This window comes from Ambystoma mexicanum, chromosome 6q (assembly GCF_040938575.1).
Source record: "Ambystoma mexicanum isolate Mex_15411 chromosome 6q, UKY_AmexF1_1, whole genome shotgun sequence".
NCBI lineage: Eukaryota > Metazoa > Chordata > Amphibia > Caudata > Ambystomatidae > Ambystoma > Ambystoma mexicanum.
Window position 1 is genome coordinate 169580256 of NC_090937.1, and position 22085 is coordinate 169602340.

Here is a 22085-nt window from a genome sequence, read left to right on the forward strand (position 1 = left end):
TGGAAGACAGAATAGGCAAAGAGACTGCCCTTTTCTTGCAGCATAGGAAAGAAGAGTGCCTTGCCTACCTGTAGAGGTTGAGGTTTCTTGTCTTTAAAATGCCTAACCTTTCTAGCATATGAAGTTGCAGCAGAAATACCAGAACTGTGGTTGTATATAATACTGTCAGTAAATGTCATATGGAACATGTTTGCAATAGTGGCATACTGTGGAACAAAGGATTCTGTTTTCATGATAATAGTAGTAGAAGGGTAGTTTTTCAAGAGGAAAACAACAACCCAATAAGAGGTTTCTTGACAATTATACCAAATGTACTGCAGAGGTGAAGAACTCTTGTAGAGTTGTAGACAAAGAAGTTGCTACTCTATTCTTTGAACTGTGCCAAACCAATCATGGAAGGAAGACATCCAGGATTGCCTTCGGTGCTATTTCCTTTGCTAAAATTGGAAAGGGATCCTTTCAACTGAAAGCTGAAGAACTGTTACCAGTGGACTTTTGCTTGGTGAACTTTTTTTTAATTTGTAACTACCAAAACTGGTTCATGATTTTCCTTTTCCTTTGAAACATTTGAGGAAACTGACTTTAAACAATCCTGTGGATGGGATCTACCCCGGAGAGGTGAAGGTCACCCAAAGTACTGGCTGTTTGTTATTAACTCATTTATTTTGTTTATGATTTATGTTGGCTGTTCTGTTGCTTAGTGTGAGAGCCAGTTTTGTTTATGTTACGAGTGACCAAATTAGCTCTTAAACTAGTTAGGGATCTCCTTAACAGAGTAGGTTTAGTGAGGATTTGTTTGCATCTTTTTCTTTTAATAAAATGGTCAATTCTGAGAAAAACACCAGCAGTTCTCTGCCTCGCATTACTGAGCCGTCACAGACGGGAGTGGGAGTGCAGACTGTCTGCAACAGGTAAGCTATGGGCCCCCAGGGGAGAGCCATTGGTACAGAATGTAGCTGCTTAACAATGAAAAAAGAAGAGGAAGGGAGCAGCCAGGCAGCCGGAGGGAGAGTTGAGGTGAGTTCTCCTTCCACCTTCCTGGATATTGTGACCAAATATAAGCAATGATTGCATGCATTCCAAGAAAGTTGATTGTTTGAAGTACAGACACAATGCCATTCTAGGTGGTAATCTTTATTATACACATGACAAGTACTATCCAGATCTGATTTTAATCTATTGTAAAAACATGATCCAAAGATATATATATGCAAAATAGTGAGCAATGACACATAAATGTGCAGCCTCTCTCACTATCCACTTTGTAGTGCCCGCCTTTGCATGTATACTGCTCCAAATCAACACTATGGCAGTTTCAGAGTGGCTAGGCACGTCCATGGAGAGGTGTACTGTGTCCCTGCCAGGGGTATTCAAGAACTTAGTCTGCCGGAGGCAACGGAATAATAAAGGAGCGGAATATTAGAGGGTAAGAAAGAGGGGCATATATGCTTCAAACACAGGGACGGAGGGATGCAGTGCGTGAGGAGTGTTTTGTTACAGTATGGCTGCACATTAGTCCTCTTTGGTGTGCTAAGGTTCTTCAAAGTTGAGGAGGTTGATAGGTCCTAAAGTGTTGTGTTAATTGGGCTGTGTTACAAGGCATATTTGGAAAATTGGAAGTTAGTACTTAATGAAAAGTTGGGAACGAGAGGGGTCTGAGAGGTTCTCAGGCAGCCCTGGAAATTTGGTGGCATATTTGCCTAGGCATCGCTACACGTTGAATACCAAGTCCAACTCCAGAATGGTAATTCTGTGAATGCCAAGCCTGAGCCAACAGTGGCTTATTCAAGAATAGACTGCATATACAGATACATCTTGTTCGCGACCGAAGGTAGAGGATGGAGTGGTCAAACTATTAAGGTACAGTTGAAACAGTCTTGCACATTACCACCAAAAAGTATAATCTATAATATTTGTCTATGTTTGGTTTAGCACAGGTGGTCAACACTCAGCCCATAGCTGTAGAGTTGGCTGATCCCTTGACCCCATTGGTCCAAGCAGAATTGGTGATTGCTGATGCGCTTGAAGAAAAGTCATCCCTAACCTCCCCACCAAGCAGTGACTGGAGTGAGAACATGTGCTCAGGGAACACCTCCTTCCTTCGCTTAAGCCCACTCAGGATCTCTAAGAAAACTAGTCAGCCCACTCGACCTAATTCTGATCCAGCCAACATGGAAGTCTGCTTTGCCCAGGGATGTAGCTGCAAACTAATTTTTTCTGAACTAGGGGTCATTAAAAACCTGCTATTTGCTTTACTAGAGGGATGCAGGAAGGGAGGATGGGGTGCCTCAGGGGAGCTCCAAACTGATTATCCGGATACCAAGGGGTCCCATTCTCCACCCCTCTCCCCCACCCCACGGAATGCCTTAAAAAGCTAGCTAGTCCTGGTATACTGACCTTGGAAAAGATGGTCGCTGTCCAAGAAGCTGACATTATGAGTCAATCCCTGTTCACCATCCCTTGCGAGCCCGGTGTGAGTCCCCAGGTGCCGGAACATCACACTACGCAAGCATTAAGATTCCTGCTGTTAACACCACATGTACTACATGGGAGGACAGGGCCTCAAGCTTGGTGGGATCTCATGGCTGCCCCAGGGTAGATAAAAGAACATGTAGACCCGGTCACAGAGTAAGTATGCTCAACTGTTCAGTTTAGGGGGTGCCACAAAGGGGCGTAGTATTTCTTCATGGGATAGCCAAATTGTCTTGCAACGATCAGGAACCAAGAAACGCACTCTCTAACGTCTCCACTGCCCTCAAACTGTAAAGGGTTGGGCATTTGTAACCAGGGAGGCTATAGCTAGCTGTAAAAGAGTGATCAACGCGGGTGATACCCTCAATGACTCTATAAAGATGGAATTTTGGGTCCAAAGGTCAGCCAGGTGTATCTTGGGTAGAGCCACAAGTCTTGGACGGTCCGTCAATAGAAAGATTACAACCAGCCACTAGCCCCATCCTGGAACTATTGCCTTATCTGGAAACAATCCATCACAATTTGCTCTTTGGGGGGCAAACGCAATGCCATTGGGTAAAAGGTCAACTAGTCATCATGGTGGCACCAGAACTAAGGAACCCTGATTCGTGTCTATAATTCAGCTCTAATCCCCGCATGCCCAGTAGGTCTGGTGGGGCCCAATTTGATGTTGTATTGAATCACTTTTTCCATACATTTTATTTTACCCTTCTTTGGATAAACATTTTTTGCCAAATATGAGCGATTGTTTTGTGTTCGGATGCACGTTGAAGGCCTTAAGGCTGCATACATTTATTTTCTGACTATAATCAAGAGTTTGTACCATGCCATGTCATGCTAGACTTAATTTTAAATCATGGTGAGACAGAGTGGTGCATAATTTAGGAGTTGGTGACCAGCGGATAGTAATGCATAGCCACCTAGAGTATAGACATCGGTCCTTTTCCAGGCTGTGTCTATTTGTGGAACGGTCAAGATGGATGTGCAAGCAGGCTTTCACTCTTCTGGTATGCTGTACTATGTGTCTATGCTTTGACAGTTGCCATAAGAATATGACACACTTTGTTTTTTGTTCAGCACTTTATGCCACAGTAAGGCTACCACACTAGACTCAGGGTCAGAGAGGGAGTCATTAGGGTTGCAAGCCAACCACGTCAACACCAGTGCAGTCAAGGATCATCACTGAGGGGTCGCTAGACCAAACAGCCTGGCAGCCCCCAAGACGAACACAATCGGCATGAAACATAACTGATTGTGCACCAGAATAGACTCACAGGCAAATTAAATTATGATATAAGACATCTAACATTGAAATATATTTTTGCTAAAGATTCAGAGAGACCTGAATACAACCCCTTTTTGCTGTTCAGCTTATGACCATTCTGAGCATTAGACTCCACAGGTCGTATTTATTCGGGAGCCGCCCCGGTCCCATAATTTGTTGTGCGCACCCATGCATCAGTTTGTAATCAAGTGATCCTAATAAGCTATTATTATAAAAGTGTATACTTCCTGGATGACTCGTCTCAACAAGTGCTTCTCTCCAAAATATCATTACCCATGGAATTTGTATGCAGATATCAGAGATACCACGCTCTCAAATTAACATAATGCCCTGCTGCAACCCATGCACCAATCAGGATCTTCCTAGGCACCTATCTACTTTGCTTGTATCTCCCCATCCACGGCTCGCACAAAGAAATATGTGACAAATAAACAACAACTCACAGTATAGATGTCACACACTCATTAAAATGTTGAAACCGCTATCATACAGCCACCCGAAGACCAAAGGAGTTGCCACCAGCATAGTTATAGTATTTGTAGGTGACATTGGCCTCTGCACAAAAAGCCCCAAACGATCAATTAATAAGTTTAACTTGAGACAATAGTAAATGAAACCATCAATACAAGCATTTTCTAAACCCTGGACATAGTGTTCTTGTGCAAGACCATAAATATGAACGAGTTGCATAGAACTAAATCATTGGCACATTTCACAGACTTTGCCTTAGAGTCTGAAATCAATTTGTAAACTTAAGATGCATGATTTAATGAGGATTGCTTGCTAAACAACCAACATGTCTCCTTTGTAACCTTGATCCAAGAAGAAATCTGCCATTCACTCCCTTTTTCTGGGAATAACAGACATACGCCTGTTTGTTTTGAGATCCCAAATGTAATTCAGAGTTATTAGTAGGAGATGACTGGGTGACCCACTCCATAATAACCTCCACTATGGCCTTTACATGGAATAAAACAATGGAACATAGTTGCCACTGACATTCTTTTAATGTACATTTTCCTCAAACATATTAATTGTGGAAATTCCTAAAAACCTGTCTAAAATATTCTATTTGTAGAGTCATCAATCCATGACACATATCGTAGTGGAACCTGTCCAAAGGTAGAGGCGTAATGCAACCAGTCCATTTATATTCAATAACGGTGCGTGTAGGGAATTTAAGTAAGTACACGACTGTTATGCCAATTTAGTTCAGAGCCGGATTCACAAAGCTCGCACTATGCCCCGGTCTTACTTGTCACATTTACTTATGAGTGATCAAGGCTCACAGAGAAATTGTGAATACTTTACTTTACAAACCATTTATATGAAAGATCCCAAGTACTGCATCTTTTCTTCTGTGTTTGCTATTGTTTCATCATTAACTCTGACCTATACCTCCAACACACACACTATATCCTGTTTGATACCAAGCTGGAATAGCGTAAGGTGGAGGGATGTAAGCAAGGAATTTCACAATGAACACTCAGAGTAGTGCAATGAAGGGCACTGGTAAGTAATTGAGCCATTAGACCTTTGTCTGTTTTTCAAATCAAAGTCCTTCCTTGAATGAGGAGCGACCAAACAGTATCAGACAAATACATCACGAGTCATCATCAATCACAACCGTACCCAATACGTGTAGGAATAAAATGAAAAGCAGAAAATATCATTGCTGCATCGGACACACAAGATAACGATCCACCTAGTTACAAGGTTGAATTATGCAGCCGGAACTGCACTGGTTCCAGACCTACAAATTCCATATTAACACACCCCTGAACGAAGCCCCTGAGTCTGCTAACCTCGAGATGTTTTTACACAAATGGAGGTGGTCGGGGATTCTGACCTGATATTAGGGATGCTGAAAGTGGACAGAGGATGACTGGGGATTCACCTTCATGTGCAGAATGTTCGCAAATGTCAATCAATCTGTCGGCAAAGTCTCCATGCACGAATGGAAGATCTTCAGTGCCAAGGCTCTAGACAAGCACATAGGAAGCCTAGAAGCCACCAGAGTGTATTGCAAACCAGGGAGGACCACTTCATGATCTCCTTGAAGAGAGCCAACCTTAGGCAAGACAGCAGGGAGGACCACAGTAAACCTATGTCCCCCAGAAATGGAAATCAAAGCCAAATCTCCACACTCCTGCCTTCAGAGGAGAGAAAACGAATGATGGAATGATATACATGGAGAACCTAGAAGGGGTGGAGCGGTGAACCCTGTACTACCCACAGAACAAATGGCAAGTCCCATGGTGGAACTAGTAGGAGGTCTCTCTATGCCTGAGCTTCAAACAACAGAAGAGTGTGGCTGTCAAACCACCCTAATTGTCCTGACATGCCCGAAAGCCAGACCCTTAATACTAAAGGTTTCATATTGCCAGATAAAAAGGAAATCATCCCCTAAAAAAGCCTCGGTTTCTCCCCCTCAGAGATTTACCCTCCTAGGTATCAGTAGAAAAGTGGCGCTAAAGGCACCGAGAATTATTTTGATGAAGGGGTCATCTGGGTACAAGGACTATTAAGGCTTACTATTCCTGGGATCGTCACACATTGGAGACATACCCTGTTAATTTCCAAGCGGATAAGATCAAACATTAACCTGGGGGTACAGGGGAGGTGAAGGCCCCAATTTAAGAATCCACAGGTCTCCTTGCTAATTAAATGAGAAAGAAAACCAAAAGTAACAATATCATATTGGAATGATTGCCCAAACCTGCACTTTCTCTTATAAAATGTGCTATATAACCTTTGTGATCAGTGGAAAGGAGGAATTGAGTAATCTGTTGCTGGGCCACGGGAATAAGAAGGCCTCTACATTTAAGCCCTGGAAGAAAATAGCAATCTTAGGAGAAATATGGGGTCATTACGACCCAGGCGGTAAGTACACCAACTTTACCACCATGGTGTAAACTATGTTTACACCATGGTGGATGGCGGATTTACCGCCCCATTCCAAGGTGAGTGGGGCGGTAAATCCCCATTTCCCATTTACCCTTCCCCATTCCCATTTTTGTCCCATAGGGCATAATGGGAGTGGGGAAGGCGCTAATTATGGCACCGTAAATTACGGTGCCGTAATTAGCACCAAGGCGGTTTAGCGCCATGGATTTTAACGCCTGCTCAAAGCAGCTGTTAAAATTGGAATCAGGCGTTAAGGGTTAACGACGGCGTTAACCCTTAACGCCTGAGTTGTAATGAGGCCCATAGTGTGTTTGGAGTTAACCTCATCACTCAGAAGAGAATTGTAAGAAAACATAGGCACGCAGTGTAGAAGGGTAGACATGACAATGAGAAGCTCTGGCCAACAACCAGCCTGCTTTTTCTCATTCCCTGGCAGACAAACTGTCCAGGTTCTGCTCAACTCCAATGTCAATTCTGTGGGATACCTCCATCTTGGACCACAAAGTATACTGCTCTGGTCATCCATATAGCACACAAATGATTGTGTACCATAAGATGAGTGGGAGATGAAAAACCGAGAGGAAAATGAAAGGACCTCTGATAGATCATGTCAGGTGTTAGAGAGATTAGGTTTACTCTGGAACCATTTTGCCTGAATGGTCTCTGACCCAAAGGTTTCCTCATTCCCAGAGCAGTTTATCTCCATTTATTTATTTATTTTAATTGTTCTAACAAGCCAACTTGCCCGGAGGTCTCAGGGCGCACAAATAACATACACGACGGTAACAGGAGAGAGATACAACAGACAATTAAACTAGATTAGGGGTGCATTGAAGAGGAACGCTTTCAGCTTTTTGTGAATTCGGAGAGGGAAGCAATCTTTTTTAGTTCAAGTGGGATAGCGTTCAAGGTGGCAGGGGCCAGTATAACGAAATTCACCTTCCCATAATAGGCCAGGCGGAATCGGGGCTCGCTAAGTTTGGCCTGGTCTAGTGACCTGAGAGAGCACAAGGGTACATAGCGTGTCAGGTGCTCGATAAGGTAGGCAGGGGCAGTAAGGTCTAGGCACTTGAAGGTAAGGGTCAGAATCTTAAATGAGACGCAGTGCTTCACAGGTAACCAACACAGGTTTTTCTGGCTTCAGTAATGGACTGTCGCCTGGGGATAGCCAGCACTGTTCTGACAGCACCATTCTGTGTGACCTGAGGGCAGCGAAGTTGGAATGGGTTGTGCCGGCCAACAGACTATTGCAATAGTCGAGGTGAGAGTTAACCACTTACACTTAAATGTAAGTGTAGGGCAGCTGAGAGGAAATGGAGGACTTCCTGTTCATCCTCTGACAAACTGGCCTGTCGCCTGCTACAAAGGCAATACCGACTCTATGTCCTCACCAAGAAGAGAGTCCACATTCAAGCTTGTGTCTCTGCGGCATTTAACAACTTGGACTAACTCTTTAAAATCTGCAAGGAGCTGGCCAACCCTGCTGCAGTCTCTACCCCTCCTGTTGCCTCCCAGGCTCTTTGCAATGCCCTTGCATCTCACTTCATCTCAAAAACGCAGGACATCCTGTCCACCCTCTCCACACACACCCATCCTCTCCCCTCTCCAACTGTGCTTGCTGACCCTCCTTTAGCCACCCTCCCACCATCCTTCTCGTCCTTTCCTCTTTTCTCCCCTGATGAGGTCGCTAGACAAGTCCGATCTATGAAAGCCTCGTCAAAACAGGTTCATCCCTGTTGCTCTAAAACCATCAAGGACCACATTGACACCCTCGCCCAGGCCCTTGCTGATTTTTGCAACCACTCCTTTGCCTCGGGATCCTTCCCCTCCCCTCTGAAGCACTCCTTTGTGCATCCTCTTCTCAAGAAACCCACAGCTGATCCTTCTTGTCCAGCTAACTATCGCCCAATTTCCATTACTCCCTTTCTTGGCAAACTCCTGGAAAAGTTGGCCATCTCTCAGCTTAACCTTCCTTCCAATTCTGTTGTCTGTCTCCATGACCACCAGTCTGGCTTCAGAGCTGCCAGAAGCACAGAAACCGCTCTCCTGAACATCCATGAAGATCTGCTCTCCAACCTTGACTCTAACATTCCCTCTGTCCTCATCCTCCTCGATCTCTCTTCTGCCTGCGACACGGTCAACCATACCATTATGCTCAACCGTCACCGTGAAAACCTGGGTATCACTGATCAGGCTCTGGCCTGGCTGACCTCTTTCCTCTCAGATCGGCCCTCCCAGGTCCAACTTGGGTCAGTCCTTTCATCTATCTTCCTCTCTACCTGTGGTGTTCCCCAGGGGTCTAACAACTCGCCCTGGCTTTTCAACCAATACCTGGCAACTCTCACCCACTGCATTGCCACTTTCTGCTCAAATTTCCAGTGCTACGCTGACGACACTCAACTCATTTTCAGGCTGCCTTCAGCCACCTCCTCTCCCTCTCTCATCTCTGATTGCCTAACTGCCATTCAAGACTGGTGTGCCGCCAATGATCTTTGTCTGAATGCCAGCAAGACAGAGATCCTACTCATCGGCACACCTTCACCATCCTTTTCCCTCACTCTCTGGCCAGCCTCCCTTGGCCCTCCTCCTACCCCCACCTGCGAGTCTGAGAACCTCGGGGTCATCTTTGACTCCACCCTTTTCTTCTCCGCCCACATCTCTGAGGTCTCTAAAAAGTCAAATTTCCGACTGCTCTTCCTCAGAGTTACTCTGCCTTTCCTCTCCTTTCCCCAGAAGCTCATGTTATTCCAAGCTCTGGTTCTCTCTAGCTTGGACTATTGTAACAGCCTCTTTCTAAATCTACCTTCCTCTACTCTCTGCCCTCTAAAACTAATCCAGAACAGGACTGCAAGACTTGTCCTTGGCCTCAACCCCTGGGATTGTATCTCTCCAGCTCTGAAATCTATCCATTGGCTCCCAGTGGATGCAAGGATTAAATTCAAAACCCTCTGCATTGTCCACAAGGCTTTCTGGGGCCTGGGTCCAAAATACCTTCATCTATCCCTCTGCAAATACCTCCCCTCTTGAGCTCTTCGCTCCTCTACCTCCAATTCCCTCAGGGTTAGTTGTTGTTCAAAGAAACAGGCTGGGGGTAGATCTCTGTCTTTGGCTGGGGCCTCCCTCTGGAACATCCTCCCTGCCACTCTAAAACTTGAGGAGAACCATCTCCGGTTCCGGAAGCACCTCAAGACCTTCCTCTTTTCTTCTGCCTTCGCTCCCCCTCTCCCCTGCTGATCTGTTCTCTCTTGGCACCGTGCACCTGGCCACCCTCTGTCCTTCGGGCCCAGGTACCTGCTCATCCTGCCACTCTCCCGCACTGCTTCCGGGCCACCCCTTGCACTGGGGTCTGTATCTGAATCCCTTTTTCTTCTTGCATTTATCAGACCTACCCTGTCTGCTGCCTTAAACCTAGCACTTGCAATTTGCTGGCTGCACTACCACTGTTTGTTGCCTCTATTATTTATTTATTGTTATTTATCTGTTTCTCCTCTGCTTCGCACTTTCTACTCCTCCCCGCTTCCATGCACTTTTTCCTTCCCCCTCTCCCATGCACTTGCGCGTTCTCAATGTCACTGGGCCTAGTGAGATCGCTGTTTTGTTCTCCCCTGTTCCCCTCCCTTGCCTTGTCGCGCTCTGAAACACTTGTGTATGAGCGCGATAGAAATAAAATATCATATCATATCATATTATAACCAGGGCAGCTGCTAAAATGGACATATTATTTGTAATAAGAAAAGGGCGCATGTGGCCAAAAAGTTTATTGATAAGGTCACAAGAGGCACAGATCTTTGCAACATGCTGTCTCAAAGAAAGTTCGGCATCCAGTTTTGTCACGTTCTTCGCAACTGGGTTGATGGTATTGGCGATAGTAAAGCTGGCATATTCCGGGGCCAGGTTTTTCAGCATATGGCTGGAGGCGGTGATAAGAATCTCCATCTTCTCCACATTGAGGGCCATGGAGTTTGCTAGCATCCAAGCATGGATGGTTGAGTATACCAAATTGATAGATAAAGAATCCTTGGCATAGATGCTTGAAAGCTGAAAGACGACCTGAGTGGCACCTGAATAATTTGTATACCTGACACCAAGGTCGTCAAGCATCTTAAGAAGAGGGAGAATGAAGATTTTAAACAGTGTGGGAGAAAGTGAAGAACCCTGGGGAACACCCTGTGTGAGCAAGATGGGGGAGGAATAGGCATTGTCAATGGCAACCCTGGCAGTGCGGGGACCTAGGAAAGAGGCGAGCCAGTGCATGGCTGTGCTGGAACAGCCCACCAGTTTGTTTGTTTGTTTTTTTATTGAATTTCTAATTCTGATTGCATCTTGGCCCCGAACGGTCAACCAGATTAAAGGCGGCCGACAGGTCGAGCAACATAAGAAGGGCTGTGTGCCCCTGATCGATAATGGCAGAGAGATTGGACTTGTGGTCAAGCATGGTGGTCTCTGTGCCATGTCGAGCTCAAAAGCCGGTTTGGTGCTGACCCAAGATCGTGTTTTCCTCTATGAATCCGTGCAGCTGCAAGTACACAACCCCATCCATCACCTTGAGGAGGAATGGCACATTAGTGATGGGGCGATAGTTTTTTGGCTGTCTGGGATCCAGGTTGTCTTTTATGAGGAGGGGAGAAATCCAGGCCTCTTTAAGATCACGCTGAACTAAACCCTCAAGGAAAGACTGATTGACCAATTTAGTGATCCAGGGGGCCGAGAATATCATGACAACCAACCAGTAACCTTGAGGGCAGGAATTACCCTTGCAGGCGGTAGGCCTCATATTAACAATGTTCTGGGTGATTTTCGCCAGCGTACATGGAGTGAAGGAGAAAGCAGGTTTGGTAAAGCCGGGAGATTTAGTAGGGGGGCTCTATGATGGAAACGATGTGGAAGTGGGGGGGCATTATGGGAGATGCTGGACTGCAGGTGGGATTCAACTTTGGCAGTGAATGTGTCGGGAATGGTTTGACACGAAGCATCATCCTGGGATGGTCCAATTGTAGTGTGTGGTTTGTTGTTGAAGTACCCTTAGAATGGCAACGATTTCCTTAGACTGGGCCCGTAGGATTCTTTTATTTATTATAATAAGAACATTTAGGTTGGGTCACAGTGGCTTTAAAGTGTTTCATTTCCAATGTGTAGGAGGCAAAGTTTGCTGGTGTAGGCTGTTTACGCCAGGTACGTTCTGCTGCTCTCCTAAGATGTCTAAGGGCAAGAATGTCTTCCCTGAACCAGTTGTGGGAAAACGTTTAGGGTTTTAAGCACCTAGTGGTAATGCGGGCCGAGGAGATCAGCAATCTGGTACGTTTTAACACACAATGAAATGCAAGCAATTACACACGCGTTACAATTGGGGAAGGCTTTACGGAATAAGAAAGCAAGACAACATGCATACCATTGTCTGGAGAGGAAGGGAATGAAATACGAAGCAATGAATGTGGTGTAAAGGAAGAGGGGAGTACTGGATTTCGTGACAGACAGTGACTGAGCAGATATTGGCGAGGTTTAAATATGCTCTAAGAACCACCTGAGAGGTTGCTGTAGTTTCCTCCCTGCCTGAATACTCAGGCGCTGCCTGGAAACGGATTATTTTAATCAAAAGTCTTAAAGGCCTAATTTCAGTTTAGTGCAGGAGGATTGCTCTGGTAATGGCCATGGGGAATGGGGGCTCAGGGAAGAAATGCATGCCATTAATCCCAACATAATAGAAATTATGAGTTTTACATGGCCCGTAGATGCAAAATCCCACCTCTGTGCCAATTGGGCAGGAGGATTTTGGAAACCTGGAAGTGTCTTCCCTTCAATAGGTGCAATAGAACCTGAGCAATTCTTGATGCTCCACTGTTATTGGGACTAGGTGATATGCATCTGGATTTCTATTGAGCCAGACAGTTTAGCAGTTGGGGAATATTCGCCTGTGAAGTGACCATCCTGACCAGTAGGAGGCCATGAATCGACCGAGCCATCGGGACTGTATCCAGGAATCAGAATTTAGGCAGATGAGGCATCTCAGTCAATTCTCAGGGAGGGAATTTGCTAATGCTCCCTATTGCAATTAGCTGTGATTGCTTCAGAAATCGTTTGATTGGACCGTGGAACGTCGGTGATGAGGCACTGCCCTTGAAGGGAAGAAGCACTCTAAAAAATATAACTGCCATCAGTGAGTAGAACACTCTATTGCTCCATCCATCCTGGAGGGCTGTCACTGAAAAGGAATAGCTTAAATGGAGTGGGGAAGGCAGCTGTGCTAGGCTGTGGTGTTCCCTGTGAGCCATGAGCCTAGACTCGAAACAATGAAGTGATTGGGGATTAACGACTTTAGTGCCAGAGTCATACTATTCGCCCCTGCATCTATTCAACAACATTAAGAATCTTCACAACCCTTAACCACCTTTTTTTAAGTAAGGTGTGCATAACATATCGTTTATGTACCCATGAGCCTAGACTCCCAGTCTGCGCTGAGATGCGTGTATGACTAATGAATGTATCTATGATCCATACACCCCCACATTTGGTCCTCTATTTGATCAACATTCCTTTAATCCTTGGAAAGTGGAATAGAGAAGCAATGTCCATAGGCCTCCTTCTAGGGTAATAACCACAGCTTCAGACCTCCAGCCCCATTGAAACTCTAGGTGGGCTAAAACGGTTGTTTCGTTTTTTTTGCTGGCTGAGAGCCCATTGAAGTCTATCGACCGGGTAGCGAGGATGAGCCCACTGAGGCAGCTGTGATGCCGCGTCTCGCGAGAGCAGCCTATTGATTTGCAGCATCAAAGAGAGCTGGTCAAATGCCAAACAGAGGCTGAACCTCGGAACTGCCTAGACCTTCAGTTCTGGTGCTGGAGAAAGACGCTGACTGACTGCTTGCTTCATGGTTTGCATAAATTGATGTGTATTCTAGAGCATATGGAAAACAAAGACTGAAAAGCATCCACCAGAACCTAAAGCCGTCTTCTGCTGTATGAACACCGATGCACAGTGAGCCACCCAGTCAGCCATTTTCAGTTGGAAAGCAACACTGAAATCCGGGGATTCTATGTGCTGCAACCTTTGTCAGTGTTTCACCGGAATCACCATCCTACCAAGTTGAGTCCATGCATTACTGTTAGGATTCAGCTGTTTGACTTTGAAGTGTCGAGTTCCCAAAGATTGCTGTCATTCACCTCAAAACCTGCATGCGTACTCCGGAGCTGCGGTCCCACCTGGACCCGCCATTTTTCGCTCTATTTTGCCGGGAAGGAGGACATTGGCCCAGTCCAACCTTAGCCACAGTGGTGGGGCAGATTAATTATTAATGTGTCAATGCATGTTTGCCGTACGGGTACACTATCTGCCCAAGTAGTCGCTAGCCTGCACAGCATTGCTAGGCAACTAAGCTCCTCTTTAGTTATAGCATCACACATCAGTCCACCATTGCGGCCCACTTCCCGGACACAGCACACCCTACTTACGCCTGACTCTGCCTGGGAGATAGAACACACACCTATTCACTCTGGTGGTGGGCCAGGGAGGTACTGGACAGAACGGCTAAATCACAGTACATTGGCGATACTTGACACAAACTGCCCAGCAGCGTCCGTCCTTGGTGCAGATTTTGGAGCAGCAGAGCATGCCTACACAGGGTGGCTCTTAATTTGACACCAACCCGTAAGGCAGTGCTCTGTGACACAGTGCCCCTAGTCCGCTCGCAGGGGCTAGGAAGTTATGATAGCGAGCACGAAAGCACAGCAATTCCAGCCTTTTGCTGAACGGACACAGATTTGCACAGTTAATATTACATATACAAACATTACTTAAGTATGCCGCCAGAGCTAGAAAGTGCCAGGGGTCCTGTATTGCGGAAGAGATGTGGATTGGCACCGGAGGGTGTTAGACATCACAGAGGAATGACAAAGAAAAGAATAACAAACATAGACGAAAGACTAATTGAGTGTGTGTGCTCTTTCTTCTAAACAGTTTGAAAAGGGTATCAGGTAGAGTCTGCCCAAGAGAGCCTTCAGCCCATGTGTGCACTGCGACAGGGAAGACAGACGAGGGAGTAATAATAAAAACACAGTGATCTCATTTATTAATGAAGTAACTTCCCTCTCCTTGCAGGCAGCTCGTTACTTTTGCCATTGGCTCCTTTGGGTTTCTTTTGATTTAGACTTTTGCCACATAAAAACAAAATATATGTATAGGCTCCTTTCTACGTGTGTTGCTTCATCTGGCACATCCACTACCCTATGAAAGCTGCACCTGAACTCAGGAGTGCTTAATGTTGGGGAGCAGCCCGCTATTATGATGACGCACCTCGTGGAGAATGCATTTCCCTGCCACTTGGCACATTTTAAGTCTTTCTGAGATATGCCTCATATATACCAGCTTTATCCTCAGACAAACCTGGGGCCAACAGAAACATATGCAACCCCCAAATCCAGATCACTTCCATCCCCGTGTCCCCTTAGGGATACGGGCCTCCACCACTGTTATGGAAGCACCTACACCTGGCCACTGCCTCCATTGTGCATCGGTCACTCCTGTGGCTTGGCTGTACAGTACAGAAGAAGATATCATGATGTCCACTTGCTTCCAAATCCCCAAGATGTCTGTGGTTCCGAGGCAGGGTGCAGATTATTTGGCAGTAAGGCCTGCCGTATGTTGCTGGCCTTGGCACCTGGAGTCCTGCGTTTTAATGCCTATTTTGGCACTTGACCAAAATAACATATGGGCTACTGGACACATCATTTTCTCTGTATGCCTCAGACTGCAAATGTGTGTAAAGTAATGGCTTGTATAGTACTGACACAAATGCATGTCCATCCATCCTCACCATTACAAGTTGGTTTCTGTTATGTAGTCTCAACTGGACACCACACACTATGTCGTTCTGTTCGGAGAACTTTGCCTGCTCAGATAACATTTCCAAGGCTGGTTTCAAAGCCTTAATTGACTAGTAGGCTGCAAGTGTGATGATGGAGTCCAGGGCTATGACCAATCCACCAGTACCTGTGTGCCAGCCTGCGTGCTGCTTGCGTAGGTGGAGTATTACAGAGGGCTACAAGGGTTACAACCAATTATAGAGGTACACGTAATAGAGAGCTGTATAGTTTATATAACCAATGGGATGTTGTGTATTCGATGAAGGTCATAGGGACCTGCACTAGAGGAGGGCTTAGTTGCCCCACCTGATGTTACATACCCAATCACCTTCCCTGACCAGTATGGAAAGTATACCTAGATGTTCCTTGTAAGCCTATCACCATGCCAAATAGGTTTTTGTAGTTTGCGACGTAGGTAGACGTCAATGATGATGAGTTTTTAGTATATAACCTGCTTTATTTATGTGTTGAATTGAGTGTAAAGATCGAGCAAACGCGTTGATGTTCGTTGTAACTCCCTATTTTAGATAATTGACATTTAAACTTTGCCAACTTCCCTAGTCAGTTTTGATTATTGATGTTTGAGTAATATTCTGCATCTCCATCTGTCTCTAAGTATTGCTACCTCGTCTTAAAGGGCTGGGTCGGACGCCCCAGTTCAGATTTATAGATTCCTTAAAACATTCTTTCAACTGAATTAAGGGAGATTGTGGTCCAATGATCTCTGTTCAGTCTGTACCATAAATAAATGTACCCTATTCGCCTTTTTTGCACAATCATTTCTCGTTTTGGAAATTGTACAATATTTAAAGACGCGTTGCACTTCTTGGACTAATATACAATATTTAAAAACATTGAAAACATAAATCAAAGATGGGTGAACTCTTGGGAAAGTACCATTATTGTATTTCTCTTGTAGTCCCTACCTATCTCTCAAAGGGAAGAAGACAGACATCTCTGGGACATTATGGTTGATTATGTTCACAGCTGTAGGACATACAGCACAAAAAGCAGACACACCACATCAGGGCTCTAAGGCCACACCAGGCAGGCTAGAAAACCGTGCATGAACTAAAAACTCTAAGGACTGTGGGTGACATTTAACACTGCCAAGGGAGGCATACAAAAAGGAAACGAGGGGTGGATTGTGAGATCATGATCCAACAAAGAAGATTGAGTTACTGCATCATTTGAACCCCCCGCCCCTTTATTTCAGACATATGTACACCTTTAGTTGTGTGTTCTTTAATAAAGACTTGTGAAACTGCATACCTGGATTGCTATCATCTGTTGATGTGCATGTATGTGATTGAGACCTCCAAATGACGCATCAGCCTTTTGAATGCTCAGTCCATGGGAAGGAATGCATGTGTGGGGGTGCACTGAAATCAGTGGAAAATGTACTGTAGAGTCAAACCTCAGCTCAGAGTCATCAGAATGCACAAATGTGTAGGTCATTGATAATAGCACAATCGGGTGTGGGGGGGGGGGCGCCACCCCGAAGATGGAGGCACTCTTTTGAGCTCTGCGCACTCTGATGTATAAATAGCCTAAAGTTATCCTAATTATGTCGATGGACTTTTGGACTTTACAAGCACTATATAATTTCAGTATCTGACTGCGCCACGGGAAGGGCTGTGCAAAAAGCCTAACACTTGGGTTCGGAGCATTGCCACAGAGATTGGCTGATAAGGCCGGGTGAGGCCTGCGATATGACTGATTACAAACCTGAGTGCGCTATACCTGAAGAAAAAGCAACCGGGTGGCAACACACACACTGCCCCAGGAACAGCCACCAGCTTGGCTTTCCGACAACATACTGTAAGCCCTACACTCAACGTTGCATCCACTGTGTACAGAAGATCTCCAACGAATCAAACTCTTCCGAAGACCAATCAGACTCTCAAGCATCATAGTAAAAAAAGAAACTGCTGAGTCAGGGAATTCTTGAGAGATGGAGGAGAGACCAGTATGGAAGCCAGATCCTTTTAAGTGGAGAATTGCTTGATGAAGCATGTGTTGATGATCGATGGGCACTTTAAACCAGCCAACCCATTGTTATTAGGTCCGGTGGTCTCGGAAGAGAGCTTGGAATTCTCTGTTGTGACAGCCAAAGCATATCCACCAGCACAGAACACAGAGGATGCAGAGTGAGGGTCAAACCCTCAGATTCAAATGATTTCCATGACAATTCAAACAGCCTTATATTACCAAGAGGCTTGTGCACTTGAGTGACGGTGTAGAGTGGCGCGAAGGCTGGTTCCCCCATTAGGGCTCCTGCATAAACATTGTGACAAAGCAGAGCTACAATGAGGAACACCTTGGCAGAGACTTATGTCAGCAGAAGAAGCTCAGACTTTGTGGTGACCCGTCCAACAACATGAAAAGTATAGCGACAAGAACCTAAAAATGGCAAGTGAAGGAAACTCAAAGAACATTTTCTATGGGCTTACCAATCCTATTTATTAATTAAAAAAAAATATTTTATTGACATTTTGTGAGTAAACAGAGAGAAACAATTTAAGCATAGAAGAAACAAAAAATCAACAATAGGGCAAATTGCAGGACAACATAGGCATCAGAGAGCAAATTACTTGGCATTAGGCAGGAAAAAACAAAGAGCATAGGCAGAAGTACCTAGATCACACATTGTGCGGGATTCAGCACTGGACATACCAGAAGACATGCCAAATTATTCAGCGGATCAGCTTACACGATAGCATAGACATCTGTACATGTGGCGCTGATCTCTCAAGAGGTTTTATCGTCAGAGTGGGCAACTTCCCTTGCAAGAGAGCTCTCCATTCTTCCAAGTTCGCAGTGGGCTCATTCGTGCAACGCTTTAAGGCCTTGCCCCATTCCACCATCTCTGCCGTGGACCACCTCAACCAATCCCTCCACCATATAGTGTAGCAAGGGCCTGAACACACCCTCCAAGACATGGTAATTTTGCGTTTGACAAGAATGCAGGCCAGGCCCATTACTTTAGAGGGGATATACACCAAGCAGGCATTCCAAAGGAGTCCACTTTCATCTGCACACATGCGCCGTTTCCAATGCATGTTGGATTCTGTGCCAAAAGGAGCACACCTTTCGACACAGCCAAAACAGGACGCCTACAGGCTTACCTCAACACTGTGGCCATCCAGGGGACTCCTGTTTATTATATTAAAGCGTACAACATTCAAGATATTAAACTGCAGCAAACAGAATAGTGCATTCCTGGAAACCTTTCTTGCCAACAGTAATACTGCATCCCACTCCCTATCTTCTAACTCACATTCTAAGTCTGCCTCCCACGCACCTCTGATTCGTGTAACTCTGGCACTCACACCCGCAGGAAGGCTCTCATATAGCCATGTTACATGTTTCCACCAATCATCCACGTCGTATAATGTATCCAATAAATCATCACACTTGGGTTTCTCTAGCCATATGGGCCACTGCACCTTAGCAAAGTTAGTAGGCCTCATATACCTAGAAAGTGTCTCTTGTTTATTCCAAACTCATCAACCACCTCAGATAACACTCCGTCCTTAAAGGTATCTCCCCAGGGGGCCAGGCCCAACCCTTTTGATCTCCACAATACGTGTAAATGACACTTGTATTGGCATAGGCGTGCTGATAGGAGAATATTTGGGGAGTATACGTACCCTAAGGCCAGGACCTTTCTCATCCTACTCCAAATCATCCTCCCTACATCCAGTATGTATGGCCTATTTGGTAAGCGGATTCTAAATCAGGGCTCCTGGTAGGGAACCTATTCTGCCCAGTTAACAACGCTTCGTTTCCAGGCCCCTGGTACACGGAATGACTCAGCAATCCGAGTCGCTGCAACACCGTGCGAATCTCTCGCAGCTCTGCAGCACCGTGGAAACGACTCACAGCCCGCGAGCGCTGTCAACTATTGAAGCATTAAGGACATACCCTCCGCTGAGTACCCGAGCGTGTGAATGCAGTTTCCACTCTGAGGAGCTATCCGGGACCATCTCCAGTGAAGACGGTCATCCATAATTGTGCCTAGGGTTATCCAATCCCTTAGCACTCTAGGTATATTTGTCTCATACAGCCCCCGTCCTGATGAAGGCCGTGTCAGATACGAGGCTCATTTAGCCCGCCCAGATGGCTGAAACACCCGGGTGTCGATGCATCTTTTAAAATCACAGTGTATTTTCAGTTTTCTTTTATAGAACAATTTGTTATCTGTTTTGTTATCTTTGTTGAAAATGTTCATTTACTCACTTTAGTGCACTGTCTATAAAGTCCTGACAGTAACTGATGTTTTCTCATGTTTTCATAAACAATCAATTGGACCAATCAGTATTCAGGTCGTTGTGACCTATCTCTCTGTATGATGTTTATGTAAAATAATTGACTATATGCAATCTGTCAAACTATCAAGAAGTTACCCACACTGGGTAGCATTTAAGAAGTGTTGTGTATATTTACTGGAGAGTGGAAAGAGTGTTTGTTCTCGACCTATTCAATTATATTTTGTTCTATTTGGTAAGCAGCAATCGCAATCCACAAAGCCTATTTAAGAAACGACTGGTGGCACCATACATCAATGACGTATTCAGCATTATATTCTTTGCCAGCCATTTAGCCAGCTACTGCGCCTGAGCTGCCAGCAGTATAATTCAACTAGTATAATTCAAGCCATGGCAGTTGGACCCCACTATCCTCGTATGAAAGCTTCAGTGTAGATAATGCAATTCTCTGCCTTTTCCCACCCCAACTAATTCCATTTATGAGGAAGTCCAGAGATTTCAAAAAAACAAGGTATAAGGAACATAACATTAGCAATGACATTAGCAAAGAAGTACAATAGACATGTCAACACCACCATTTAGTCTAATAATACTCTCCCCATCAGCGAGAGTGGCAATCCGTTCCAAAAGTTCATAGATGCTGAAATCCCCCTTTCATCACCCACTGTATTATCCTTGTGCATATGGCTAGCCTGGTGCCATATGTTGACCCCCAACTATTGCAATGACAGAGTTTCTCACTGAATCCCCAATCTCGGGAGATCTTCTAGGCTATGAGTACAAAGTCCAGTAAGCAGGAAAATGTATGACTTCTTCTTGCTAAATAAGATGCAAGGGAGCTTTGCAAAATTGTGTAACACCTACGAAAACTATAGGGAGGTTATGTGCAGGGTCATGCATGTATAAAATACAATCATTAGCGTACAATGAGATCAAAAGGCGCGTCCCGTCAATCAATGTCCCAGCATCTGCAAACTCAGATTGTAGAAATAATGCAAGCCACTCCAATACCAGTATATATATCATTGGAGACAGAGGTCAGCCCTGTCTGCTTAACCTACGTATACTCCCGGCCGTGGATATATGTTTACCTGTATGCACTCTAGCTACAGGTGAGGAATACATCAGTTTAACCTACCAAGAGAACCCAGCACCAATTCCAAAGCCATCCAAGTCAGCATATATCCACTGTCAATAAAAAGAATAAAAAGCATTGATGGCATCTCATGAAATCACTGCATAGGGAGCATTGTGTGTCTGGAATATGTCAATGATGTACTGAAGACGGCACCGATTTAATGATGTGCTCCTATTCGAGACAAAACCAGTCTGGTCGAGAGTGTATTATAGACCCAATAAGGCACTTTAGCCTACCGGCTAATAGTGTTGTTAGGATCTTAACGTCCTGATTTAGCACTGACAAATGCCTATAAGAGTACTCACACAGAGTATTACCTGGTCCTCTTCTACCCTTGAATCTGCAACTCGGGAGGATAGCAACCGCACATCCTGTCATAATAGAGGTTCACTTCTATCTTTACTGTTACTATTTTGTACTCGATGGAGTTGTGCAGTTCCAAAGTCGCTGCCAATACTTTGTCCTCCTGTTCTTGCCAGGCCTAAAAATCGCTACTATCGTGGATTCCCACATACTATCAGGCAGGAGACCTGTCTCAAAAGCCTCCTCAAATATATCAGAAAACACTGGCACCAACATGTCACTATAGTGAGCTTAGGGCCCTGTAGGAACTGCATACAATGGATAGGTTCACAGCATAACTCTGAGTCAAAATAAACGAACCAACTCAGGGAGAAGACAAAGTACAGTTTTATTAACAATTATCTAAAACAGGGAGTTACAACACACATCAATGGACGTATGCTCAATTTCTCCCAACAATCTTTTAATAAAAACAAGATTGTATACTCAAAATTTGTCAGAGGTGACGTCATACTACGTGGCAAATAATGAAAAACCTACTGGGGATTGGGATAGGCTTAAGGGGAACATCTAAGTATACATTGTATAGGAACAAGGATTGTGATTGGCTGCTCACTGTCAGGTGGGCAATGTATGCCTACCTCTAAAACATGTCATCTTCAAAACCTTTAAGTACACATTTTCTAATTGGTCTTCGTTATATGGACCTCTAAAATTGGTTGGCAGACTTGTGCCATGTCTGGAACATTCAGTTCACTTAGCAGCACACACCCAATTAGCCCAGCATCTCTAATCACCCAAGCCTTCTGCCATGAAGATTGTCTTTGAACTTGGCCTTGTAAAGTATCCTTGTC